Source organism: Felis catus, chromosome D2 (genome assembly GCF_018350175.1).
Source record: "Felis catus isolate Fca126 chromosome D2, F.catus_Fca126_mat1.0, whole genome shotgun sequence".
Lineage (NCBI taxonomy): Eukaryota > Metazoa > Chordata > Mammalia > Carnivora > Felidae > Felis > Felis catus.
Window position 1 is genome coordinate 48,328,408 of NC_058378.1, and position 13,576 is coordinate 48,341,983.

Below are 13,576 nucleotides of genomic sequence, written 5' to 3' on the forward strand. Positions count from 1 at the left end.
CGCCCCTCTCCCGGCGCCGGCCAATGGCCCGCTCCATGTGTCCCTCTGCGCCCCGCCCCTCCCCGCCTCTCCCCGCCTCTCGCCTCGCGCAGGCCAATGGCGCCGCCGCGTCCGTCCCGCCCCGCCCCGGGCACACAGGGGAGGGTGGGCTTCGGGCGGTGCCCGAGAGGCAGCGAAGAAGGTTCGGGGACTCAGGGCGGAGAGGTGGCCCCGCGTCACGACGAGGGCCCCCGGAGACGCTTGGAGGAAGCAGTCCCGACTCTGCCGGAGGGTCCGGTGCGTGGGCGGAGTCTGGGACCCTTGGGTGATCAGGACCCTTGGGTTTCCAACAAAGGCCACTTCGTGGGTACCAAAATTACTAGTGTGCACTGGGCTTTAACTGGGAGTTAAAGCCAGGCAGTTGTCATCTTTTTTTGCTCAAGTGGCACCTGTGTGTGGTCCTACTGTTTGGTGTGGCCTCTTAGAACTCATTCTGAGTTTAAGAAATGCGATCCGATGGTAAAGAGGAGGTAAACTTCTCGGGGCCCCTGGGTGGCTCAGCCAATTAATCGTCCACTCTTGATTTCCGCTCAGGTCCTGTTCTCATGGCTCCTGTGATGGAGGCCTGCGTTGGGCTCTGTGCTGATGGTGGGGAGCCTGCTTGGGATTCTCTGTCTTTTTTTTTGCCACTCCCCTGCTGGTGTGTGCCTGTGTGCTCTGTCTCTCTCTCTGTCTCTCTCTCTCTCAAAATAAAAATAAACTTAAAAAAAAAAAAAAAAAAGGAGAGAAACTTCTCTCCCAATCACCGCCTACCGGATGGGGATTTGCTTGCACAGAGGCAGAGGGGACAAAAGCACACAGGCCTTTTAGAGAACTCAGAAGTTCATTGTTTCTGGGGTATGGAGGGGGTGGGGGTGGGGTGGGGAAGAGGCTGATGGAAACATTTGCAGTTTCTGTTTTATATCACCATCCCTAGTCCTGACCTCCAGACCTCTTCTCTTGAACTCTCAACACGAATCATTTTAGTGTCATTCAATCTGTGGTTCCTAACTTTGTAGAAACAGATGTCCATTTTAGAACCTGATACATACCTTCTAGAAAAATGCGGGTATATTCAGCCTGGGATTTGAATTTATGGGCCCTTTGGACCCCTCTTGAGAGGGGCTGTGTTAATTATTGCTGCTGGATTTGGGGTCAAGAGATCGGCTCTGCTGTCTATTTCCTGCACGAGCTTGCCGTGTTGCAACTGCTCAGGGCCTCAATTTCCCCACTTGCAAAAATGAGGGGACTAAAGATGACCAGAAATACTTCACCTTTGCCCTTGCATGAGTTCATGGAGAATGGCCCATCCTCTGCCAGCTTAGGGCCTGTGGTCAGGGACTTCCACTCCTGCATAGCCAAAAGTTCTGGTCATCAAAGCTAAGGCCAGTAACTGGTGCTTCTGAAAAATTTTCAAAAACAGTGAGCAACAAGTGTCCATCAACTGAGGAATGGATTAAGAAGATGTGGCACACACACACACACACACACACACCACCACACAATGGAATACTACTTGACGATGAAAAAGAATAAAATCTTGCTATTTGCAATATCGTGGATGGAACTGGAGGGTATTATGCTAAGTGAAATAGGTCAGTCAGAGAAAGACGGATACCATAGGATTTCACTGATATGGGGGATTTGAGAGATTTAACAGATGAACATAGGGTAAGGGAAGGAAAAATATAATAAAAATAGAGAGGGAAGCAAACCGTAAGAGACTCTTAAATACAGAGAACAAACTGAGGGTTGATGGGGGTGGGGTGGGGACGTAGAGGGATGAGCTGAATGGGTGATGAGCATTACGGAGGGCACTTGGGATGAGCACTGGGTGTCATATGTAACAGATGAATCATTGGGTTCTACTACTGAAACCAAGACTACACAGTATGATAGCTAACTTGGAAAACAATTATGTAACAAAACAAACAGACAAAAACAGTGGGCAAAATTCAACATAGCCCTTAACCTCTGAGTATTCATCCTGTGCCCAATAGGGTAAGTAAGCACAGCACCAGGGTAACATGCAATTTCCCTGGGACTTTCCAGCCCTTGAGAATGAATCATTCCCTCTTATCTGGTTGATTCTGTGTCCAGGGTCAGGACCAGTCTGGAGAGATGATTGCATTTGAGGAAGCAACCTGATGTGTCTTGCATTCCCACTGTGTGTCAGGCACTGTGCTAGTGCTATACATCAGGGACCCCACACAATCCCCTCGACACCCCCTGGGGAATAGGTGTTTCCACCTGGATTTTACATGGAAGACAAGTGTCCATCATCAGGGTCCTCAGTTCCTTCAGAAGGATGATCACCTGCTCCTTTCACTCAGTATTCAATGAAACTGTATTTGGTCTCCAGCTCACTTATGGTGGGTGTTGTGGCTATTGTTAGTTGCCAATCCATTATCCATTCTCTTCTTTGGAGAAAAGAGAGGAAGGAAGTAAAGGAATGGAAAAGGAAGAACGTTGAGAGAGAGAGGGAGAGCCAGGAACTTTTTGGAGCAGAGCTGTGCCAGTCCCTAGCGACGGATTGTGACCACTGCATTTTTCATAAGGCACTTGGCACCATCCCCACGGTGGGTGATGAAATTAAGTGAGTAGATGATGTGACTCATATTTAAAACACTGGAAGAGAAAATATCAGTTTACAGCACACAATGTAAATGTAAGTTGCCTCTTATGAAACTTTTGTTTGCAGTATTTCAGTTATGTGCATTAAACTATGATATGACATGTTTCTCACTGTGGGTTATGGTCAAAAAAGTTTAAAAGTGACTAAGTCCATCTTGACGGTCCTTTCCGTGGCTTTCCCAACTTCCTTTGAAGCTAGAAGGGCCGTATGACCTACTTCTGGGCAAAGAGACAGGGAAAAGCATTCCGGGGGTGGGGGTGAAGTCAACTTTTGCTTTCCTAGTAGAAGGAACCGATACCTCTTTCACCTGCCTTTCTATCTCAGATGTGGATAGAATGTGCTATTTCTGGAGCACTGACAGCTATTTTGAGAACATGCTGAAACACATCCATAGGCTAAGACTAGTGGACCATAAAGATAAAAAGAGTCTGGGCCTTATTAACATCATGGGGCTTCTGCACCTTGCCTGCACTGCCCACTCTAGACCTGTCATGGAGAAAAATAAACCTATTTGTTTAAACCGGAGACTCCTATGTGTTTTCTGTAAAATGACAGATATTAAATATTTTGGGCTTTGTGGGCTAAATAGCCTGTGTTGCAACTACTTAACTCTGCTGTTGTAGTTTGAACGCATCCATAGACAACGTGGAAACCAAAGGGCAAGGTTGTGGTTCAAATAAGACTATTTACAAAAACAGGTGGCAGGTCATGTGACCCTAGGCTGTTGTTTTCTACCTCTTTTCTTAGATGATCTTGCCCCCTTTGTTGCCTCTCTGACCTCATCTCCTACTTCCCCTCCTTCTCTCTGCTCTGGTCATACTCTTTTTCCTGCATAGGTCTACTCCCACCACAGGGCCTTTGCACTTGCTGTTTCCTCAGCCTGGAAGGCTCTGCCTCCACAGGTCCACAGGGTTTGTTCCTTCGCCTCCTTCAGGTCTTTACTCACAAATCACCTTCCCTTTGAGGTCTTTCCTGGTCCCCTAACCACAATGCTCCTCACTGGCTCACATGTCCTACTCTCTGGCAAGCTGTATGTTTCATTTCTTTACCATGAGCTCCTTGAGGGAGGAAGACTGATTCTGTTTTCTAAGATACTGACTCTGGAATGTGGTAGTGTTTAATCAATATCTGGCGTATGATTTTTTTCCCCTTTTCTGCCAGATTCAGATTCGAAAACAGATTCAAGGAAGCTCAATTGCCCATCCAAGGGGACATGGTGAGTAAAGTGAATAAAGAATCCAGGTCTGGGACACTGTGTTTGTGCCACCAAGGAGTGGGGGTAAAGCCACATCTACCCTGTTGGAAGATTGGGCCTCAGGGGAGCTGAGGCCACACAGAAGTTTCTGCAAGGCTTCTTACCCTAGCACATGGCCCCAGGAAAGGGGGCCTTTGAAAGTCCATTAAGGACCAGGGCATTATCCTGTTCACCTGGGGCAGTTTCACGTTTTTTTATTTATTTTATTTTATTTTATTTTTTTATTTTTTTTTAGTTTCACGTTTTATAGTGTTCCTGCATCAGAAAGTCTTTGGAGAAGTCATTATTTTGTGAACAGTGCAAACTACCTTGTAAGATCCTTAAAAAGCCACATGGAAACAAACACAAATGGATCCAACATTTTTAGTCAAGAAAGAGCCACAAAGAACGAATTTGTGTTTGATTTTCGAGGGGGAAGGTGGACAGGAGCCTGAGTCTGATAAAACACATGTGACTTATTGCATCAGCTAAGGCAAGGAAGAGTGAAGAATTACCTTCTTCCCTCTGGTGCTTTGAGAGGCAAGTTGTGAAAATGCCTGGGCATAATCCCATGTTGTCGAGATGCAATTTAGATTTCTCTGAGTCTTGAAATATAGGTTTACGTCATTGGACATAAATGCTATTAATAATGAGGATCACTTCCAAGGCCATTCCCTTAAAACAGTAAAGGTGAGTTTGCATTAAAATTGCTAGTTAACTACCTAAGGCCTTTTAGGGATGACTTCGTAGGACTTTTTCCCCCCTTTACTCTCCCTGACATAAGATTCAGAACAAGTGATTTTTAAAGGCACTTTTTCAAAGTCTTCACGATTTCGAATGTATATCCTTTAGGAAACAATTGGATGATTGCACTTGTTTGAGCTCTGTAAGATCCAGTTTAAACCAAGCAACTTTTCTTTGCCTTTAATGGGCTCCATTTTATTAAACCCACCAGCAGGAAGAGGCCACTTATGGAACGTTCCATGCACCACTTGGTCTGATGGAATCCTTGAGCAGTGAGGTCATCCATTGCATGATCTTAACACATAGAAGGATTTGCCATCAGTTTTCAGATGATTTCTCAATCTGCATACCATCTACCCTTCCTTCCTATGTGAAATGGTTTTCATTAACTCCATTTGTTAGCATACCAAGAACAACTTCAGGTTAATATATGGAACTCTTTAACCCGTGCTAGAGGCAGGCTGAAAATGAGAATTTATTCTCCAAATGGACATAACTTTGCATAATGGGTGGCACATAATTGCCTTCTTACACAGACACATACATACATATACATGTACACACAGATACATGCCCTTTATATACTACTTATTGTTTGTCCGTTATGGTTATGCTTTCGAGAAACTTTGTATCCGATGTTGCAGAACTAATAAGTGCTTAGGCACAGGGTTTCCTGGGATGGAGAGAGCTTACTTTAAATTTTTAAAAAGTGTTTTTATTTTTGAGAGAGAGACAGAGCACAAGCCATGGAGGGGCAGAGAGAGACAGACATAGAGTCCGAAGCAGGCCTCAGGCTCTGAGCTGTCAACAAAGAGCCTGACTTGAGGCTCCAACTTGTGAACTGCGAGATCACGACTTGGGCCAAAGTCAGCCGCTCAACTGACTGCGCCACCAAGGAACCCCGGAGAGAGCTTGCTTTAAAAGGTGATAGCTAGGGGTGCCTGGGTTGCTCAGTTGGTTGGGCGGCCGACTTCTGCTCAGGTCATGATCTCACGGTTTGTGAGTTCGAGCCTCACGTTGAGCTCTGTGCTGACTGCTCGGAGCCTGGAGCGTATTTCGGATTCTGTGTCTCTCTCTCTCTCTGTTCCTCCCCCGCTCGCACTCTGTCTCTCTCTCTCAAAAATAAATAAAGATTAAAAAAAATTTTTAAAAAGGGGATAGCTAAAAATTGCTGCTGAAACTTCCTTTTGGGGAAAAATATCTGCTTAGCTCAAGCCTTTTTTCTACTGGGTCTTGAGAAAAAGATGTCACCATCCCTAGGTCTGCTCCAAAGAGGGGGCACCTGGGTGGCTCTGTCCGTTAGATGTCCAACTCTTGATCTCGGCTCTGGGCATGATCTCACAATTGTGAGATCCAACCCTGCATCGGGCTCTGTGCTGACAGTGTGGAGAATGCTTGGGATTCTCTCTTTCTGCCCCTCCCCTGCTTGCACACACACAAGCTCTCTCTCTCAAAATGAATAAATAAATTTTTAAAAAATCTTAAAAAAAAAGACATATGTGAAGACAAGGGTGGCATGAACATCCATAGTCAGAGAGCATAAATCAGTCTGGTTTGTAATGAGTCAAAGGTCTTTCCCTTCACCTTCTCCTCCCTAGGTTCCTGACATTGGATATATATACATATATATGATTTTGGCTCATCCAACAGTACAGATCAGAAGATGTACTTCTTTAGAAGGCACATCTTTTGGGGTGCCTGGGTGGCTCAGTCAGTTAAGCATCTGACTTCAGCTCAGATCATGATCTCACGGTTTGTGGGTTCAAGCCCCGCATCGGGCTCTGTGCTGACAGCTCAGAGCCTGGAGCCTGGCTCAGATTCTGTCTCCCTCTGTCTCTATCCCTCCCTGACCAGTGCTCTGTCTCTAAAAAATAAATAAATGTAAAAAAAAAAAAATTTAGAAGGCACAGCTTTCCATTTCCTTAGGCTTTCCCTGTCTTCTTGAGCCTCCTGTAGATCTATGTGACCCCCCCATGCACCCACACTTCATACACTTTGCCACCTTCTACTTGGGCTATGCTCCTGGGGGATCTGGGGGATGCTGACAATGTGGGGCTGCCAGAAACTCAGTTATTATGAGTGGACTCCGTAATGGCCATGAGTTGCTAATATCTCAGAAATAAGATGAAAATAACTATGGCAATGCAAGATGCCTGAATAAGTTGCATTTTCAATGGAACTAGAATTTTAATAAATGACTTTCTGCTGTTCAATATTTTGACTCATTTAACAAGTGGCAAGACTGTTTGCTGGACATGGCATGAAACACTACAAGGGCAGGAGGATTTACAGACGGACGGTTTCTCAGAGTATAATTTCTTAAGTAAGGATTTCCCTCTACAAAGAGTCTGGTGTTGCCTGAGAGCCAGAATTCCTATGAATAGACAGATACTGAGATTCAAGGGGGCAAGCTAATCAACGTTTAGAACCTTCCCTCAAGCCAGGATGTTAAACAGCCAACGGAAGTGGAGACTTTCGACATGGAAAAGAAAGGAACCTTGAGAGAGCACAGAGCATTTGCCCAGACAAGGGCCATTTGTCCAGTTCCTGGGCTTTGTATTTCAAAGCAGATCATCCTCAGGGCACTCTGGGGAGACTCCCCGGCTGGAGACTGTGGCTCCTGCTGTGTCCTGGAGGGAAGTACAGACCCTCTACCTCTTCTTACAAGCGTGCAGTTTCCCAAGGAATGTAAGACATCCTCAACGGAGAAGTGGCAAGCTGGCCAGACTTGACCTGTGAACCTTGTGTTTAAAAAGATGTTTCAGCTGGGTTGACCTCACCTCTGAACCTGCCCTCAGAGACACTTCTATTTAGTTCTTGGTATGACAGGGGTCGGCTTACCCAAGGTTTCTTCCCAGTCTTTGTAACTGTGAACTCAGGATCTGTGTGTTGGAGGCAGGATTGTGCCATATAATAATAAACATCTTGACTCTTGTGTCCATTTGGGAATCATCTCTGACTTTTCGCTTTGGAAACTTCCTCTCAACAAAATAAATAAGATGTCGACCTTACAGCTGGGACAGAATTAGAATGATCAGTGCAAACTCTTTGGGGAAGGCCAACAAGCTGAAGACTCCGATGAGAGTTGACATTGCAGTCTTGAGTCTAACATCTTCAGGCCAGCATGCCGAAACCTCACCCAGGGGTTCTCTGTTACAGTCTTGAGGCAAAATTTCTTCTTCCTTGGGAAACCTCAGTCTTTTCTGAAGGGCCAGCTGACTGCGTGAGGCCCATCATGTTTTCCAGGAAGGTAATCTGCTTTACTCAAAACAAAACAAACAAACAAACAAACAAAAAACTTCACGGCAACTTTTAGACTGGTATTTGACCATGTAACAGGGTGCCGTGGCTTAGCTAAGTGGACGCATAAAATTAACCAACACACACTGTGAGATTGATCAACACCTTGTACCCCATCTTGTCCTTCTCAGGACAGACTCTGTGGCCTTGTATCTGTGGCAGAAGCTAGGCATTCCAAGACGCTTCAGGATTAACAGTGCCTTCTTTCCCAAGGATTTCATGTTTTAATGTACCTATATAATCCGTGGCAAGTTTTGAGGAACTTTTGCTTCTCTATCTAATGGATCTAAATTAGAAGTTGGCATTTTCGGTAAAGGGCCAGATAGTAACTATTTTCATATTTGTTGACCATACCATTCCTCCTGCCACAAATCAAGCCGTAGGCAATCTGAAATGAATGGTATGGCTGAGTCCCAATAAAACTTTATTTACAACAGCAGGCAGAGGGTGTGGTTTTGGTCCATGGGTAAAGATAGAGTTTGGGGTGATATCAGACCTTTTCTCCCCAGCAAACCCGGCAAAGGGGAGAGAAAAACCACACTCTGGGTTGAGATGATTTCAGCTGTGAGGCATAAAAAACCCAAACAAAGTGGATTTTATTATCTCATATAGTAAAATAGCCCAAGAATGGGTGGTTCCAAGGTTAAGTCAAGGTCTGAAAGACATCTCCAAGGACCAAAGTTGTTTCTACCTCTGTACTCTGTCACCTTCAGCATATTGGTTGGTTTAATTTCACCTGGTATTTGCAAATGGTTCTTACATTTCTTGGCAGACATGACTACATTCGATGGAAGAAGAAAACAGATATGGTCCAGTGCAGCTCATTTTCGTAGGAAGGAAACCTTTCCCAGAAGGTACTGGACCGTCTCTCTCAGTTCTCACTGGCCAGAATTAGGGTGTGAGCGTGCTGTACAGGATGGACCCTCTGTGCCTGGCTGGGTAAAAAAAAACATGGCTGGCCAAGAGGAAGAAGATAGATTGACCATGAACATTCAGGCTTTACCAGCAAGCAAGCGATCAACAGTGCCCCTGGGAAGAAGCCCAGCGATGCCTGCTCTAATCCCGGGTCTATCACAAGAGGGGGGCTGAAGAGGAGGTGGGGGAAGTTGCTGCCTTGTGACAAGTGAGCAGGGTTTGAAGGGAGAGAAGAAGGGAAACAGTCTGGAGAGAAGCTCAGGAGAGCAGTTTCCTCTGTGAAGCGTCATGTAAGGGGTGGGTGGGTGGGAGGCTCTGGTTAACTGTGAAGGAACCCTAGCTAGAGAAACGGAGCCACCCAAGCCAGGAAAATGGGAACTGAAAATGCCTGTGGAGACATGAAGAGTTCCAAGGGGACCTGAGGCCAGAAAGCTCCCCACTCCCTCACCCAGTTGCCAGCCAACTCCAGGCTCAGAGGAGCGAGAAGCCTTGGGAAGCCAACTGTACTGGCTGGTCTCTGTCTGCTAACCTCCTTTAGAGCCTCCAGGGACTGGAGTGCACCAAGGAGGAGCAGCGAGAGATCTGGGCCCCAAGAAAGCAACTGGAGGGGTAGACCAGGTGTTTAAACCGTGTCCCTGGGTGTCAAGGTGACATTGACTTAATTATTCCTTCTTGCATGGGGTGGGGGACACTCTGCTGAGGCTGGGATTTTTGTCATGGGCTTGGAGGCAGGCCATGCAGGAGAGCTGGACATAGCACCCAGGCTCTCCTCTGGCCCATCAGCCAATGAGGGAAGTCCAAAAGGTGCCCCCACCCCTCCAGTGTGAGTAGGCCAAAGCTGATCAGGTGTGGGGACCGGGTAGAGAGCCCATCTGACCCTTTCCTTTCCTTTTCCCTTTCCCTCCCTCTTTCCTTTTCTTTTTTTCAAGAATATTATTTTTTAATGACATATGATCATGGATAATACACATGCTTCGTTCCTGTCTATAGTTGTACCTGACACCATAATTCAATTTAGACATATTGCATAGGATGTGCCAACAATCACATTAATAACCAAATAAACTCCATGACTTTGCTTGGGTGACACAGTAACTGTCACCAAGGTTTCCACCCAAGCAGGTGGCAAATCGATTCTGAATGGAAGCTGGTACCACCTGCAGGGAATCTAACTGTGGGGATAGTTCATCAAGGCAGCTGCAGAATAGACTCACTCTGTTGAGGTGAGGGCACTTTGTACTTGGGATAGAAACCATGCCCGGGCATGTGAGCACAAGGGTGAAAAATGAGGTAAACCCAGTCACCACCAAAGTGGGGAGCTGGCCTTCTGCCGTGTTGCACCTCAGCCGGTTCTCTCCGGTCTCTGACTCTCTTGATCCCTCCCTGTCCCTTGCCTCCTCACCTTCTGCAAAGCACTGAAGCCTCAGGTCTCAATTCTGTCAGTTGTTACTGTCATTGTTGGTGATACTGCTCTTTGCCTTACGCTCTTTCTGCTGCACAGAAGTCTCCTTTGTCATGGATGGAAAATGCATCTGCAGTCTTCGGACTCTGATGGCCTTGGCCACGCTTCCCTTGTCCCAGGATGGACAGTTATGTGCCTGATAATATTCTAGTCCTACTTCTGAAGCTCAACACAATCTACCTTCATAGATTTCCTTTTGAATTCATGTCTCACGGCATATTGTTTGCAATTTCATTGTAGCGTTTATATCTGCCTCTTGTCAGCCATGCTCACGGTCCATCCTATGAGATCAGACAGCATGCCTGACTCACCCCTCCAGCCCGGCACTTTGCATGGTTCACCAGTAGGTGCTTAATGAATGTTTGTTGGGTTAAATTGACTTTGATCACTAGTAACCTATGTCCTAAGTTTATATTGGTGCTGTTGGTTTCCAAGAAAGGAACCTGTTCCACTCTGGAAAGAGGAACCCAAGACCTGAGGCCTAGGAATATCTCAGCGAGTTTCCTGGGAACTGGAAAATGAAATGACAGTGAGCTATCACACCCTCATCCCGATCAGAGCCCTGCACGGCCTCAGACAGAAGCGGCTGTTTAGGGACAAATGAATCACCACAATCATTGCCCATCCACTTTACTTGTGACCTTCTCTTTAAAGGGAAATTTGATTTGAGACTCACAAAGGCTTTCAGTATCAATTAGGTGGTAAACAGTCCATTGGAGGGGCTCTTGCAGCTGCCCCTGTGTATTCCTAGTATACTTCTCCGGTTCTAATGCTCCCCTCTGTCCCAGATCACTGTCCTAAGAGATTATGCAAATTTCCCAGAAACTCACGCTGCACAAAACATCGCACAGCCTATCTTTAGACTCAGAATTGGATTTCCCTTGGGCCTGCTCTGAAGTCTGGGCAAATGCTCCCGGTTAATGCATACAGCTGTGCACCTCTCCCTTATGCAGATGGCAGGACTTTTTGGAGATGACCTAATTCCCTCAGGCCCCAAATCTCAGCAGAGCCCCATGGGAATATACTCTTGGTGTCCTGGAAGCTTCTTTTTATGAAGCTGTTTTCACCCTGGTCATAATGTGAAACCGGAAGTATCATGTTTCACTTAAATGACACTTGGCTTCTTTAAATTCCCCTTCTCTTCTGCACAAAGGCCTTGACTTATCTGTCCTTCCTTCTTCTCAGAAAAATGATAAGATAGCCAGCCCGGCAGATCCCATGGAAGCAGCCCCTTTCCAGCCAAAGGGGACAGTCCCTCTGTGTCTTCCAAGAGCCTTACATTTCCTTCAGTCTCCAGGTGGTCAAACAATTGACTCTTCACCAGCAGGCCAGCAGCTGTCTAGACTCTGGCTGAGCCCAGAGCTTCGAGGGGGAAGATGCAGGCTCGATGACTGAGCAGTTTACAGAGAAGGCTTGACATTTTGTGCAGGCAGGGGATGAGGCAGGGAGTTTTCCCATTTGGACTTACTAATGAGTATGTTTCCTCTGAGAGATTACTGAAGAGTGGGACTGCGTAGAATCCAAGGAAAAGAGGCTCAAGTTTGTTCCTAGGATAAACATACCACTGCAAGGGATGGCTCCAGACTGAGCTGAAAGGAGTAGGTGGGAAAAAAAAAAAGAGGGCGCCTGGGTGGCTCAGTTGGTAGAAGCTTCCGACTTCAGCTCAGGTCAGCTTGTGGCTCCTGGGTTGGAGCCCTGCGTCAGACTCTGTGCTGATAGCTCAGAGCCCGGAGCCTGCTTTGGATTCTGTGTCTCCTTCTCTCTCTGCCCCTTTCCCACTCATGCTCTCTCTCTCTCTCTCTCTCTTAAAAATAAATAAACTTAAAAAAAAAAAAAAGGATTAGGTGGGACTGACAGCTCCACAGAGGGAGCAGAGGATACCAGAGCAGCTTTAGGCTCCCATGTTCCAGGAAAGGACTATTCAAAGGGGGCCAGGGGGCTGATGTTTACTGAATCTCTGCCAACTACCAGTCAAGTCTTGGAAGTAGGTTCTATTATTATCCCCTCTTTACAAATGGGGAAGTGAGGCTCAAGGGGGTTTTATGAACTCTGGCCACGTAGCTGGTGAAAAGCAGATCTAAGGCTCAAGCTCAGGTCCGGCGCACTTGATGGTCAATGTTTTCATCCATGCAATCAATTTCAACAAGGTCATGGCAAAAAAAAAAAAAAAAAAAAAAAAAAAATTAAGAAGTAGACTTCTGGACTGGCAGTTTAAGGAGCTCAGGGGAACTCTCTCCAACAAGACAGCTATTTAACTGGAGAAAATTATAAATATCAATTATTTAAAAATCTCTGGAGATTGTCTTAAAGGCATATGGCAACTGGAGAAACATTGATTTAAGAGTATCCACTGAATCTTGGTGAGAATGGGGAGGGTCTATGGCATTGGAACCATGACTCACTCTCTCATCCCCTCTTAGCTCTATCTCGTGGAGCTGGTGCTCCACTCTGGGCAGGTGTGGCCAATGACACAGGGGCTCCCTCTCCCTCCAGCTCCCCGTCTAGGTTACAGTTTTGTCTCCAAAGGTGCAAAATGCTGGTATTTCTCATCCTCACAGCCCTGTGTTGCAGAAGTTCTGTTCTATTCTGAAGAGGCCCATGCCAAGATGACCGAAGCTCCCCTTCTTCCAGGAAGCCCTCACTCCTGCAGGAAACGCTCTGCTCCAGGAGCAGCGGGCAGAGAATCTGGGGCCTCAACTGCCGCACCCCACTCGCTCCCAGGATGGAGGCTCCACACTGGGGGAGGCAAGCTGAGAACACAGAGGGCGTCTCCGTCTCAGTACCTGCTTGTAGAACAGGGGTGTCACTCAGGGGAAGCAGATTTCTGTCCCCATCTCTGGCTCCTGCACAATGCTACAGATGTTCTACCCTGGGGAGAAAGCAGACAGGGTGGATGAAGGGCTCAGAAGGGCTGTGTGGTGCTGTTAGGCTGCAGCTACTCAGGCACCATCAACTGGAGGCAGGGCAGACTTGAAATCATTCCCCAATTCACACACAGCTCCATCAGCAAATGGTAGATGCCTCACTGGCACAAGAGGCTTCATTAAGCACAATTTCTGACCAAACACTAGGCTAGGGGCAATTCCTAGAAAGCCAGGCTCAAAAATAAAGTCACCCATATGCCTATCAGGCACACAGCCCGGCACACAGCTTTCTGTGTCCAAACTTGGACTCTCTCAGGAGTGACACGGGAGGCAACATCCAAGCTACTGGTCCCTGGCTAAATGTGGGGAAAAATGTAAATTTCTAGAACTGTGATAGAAGTCTC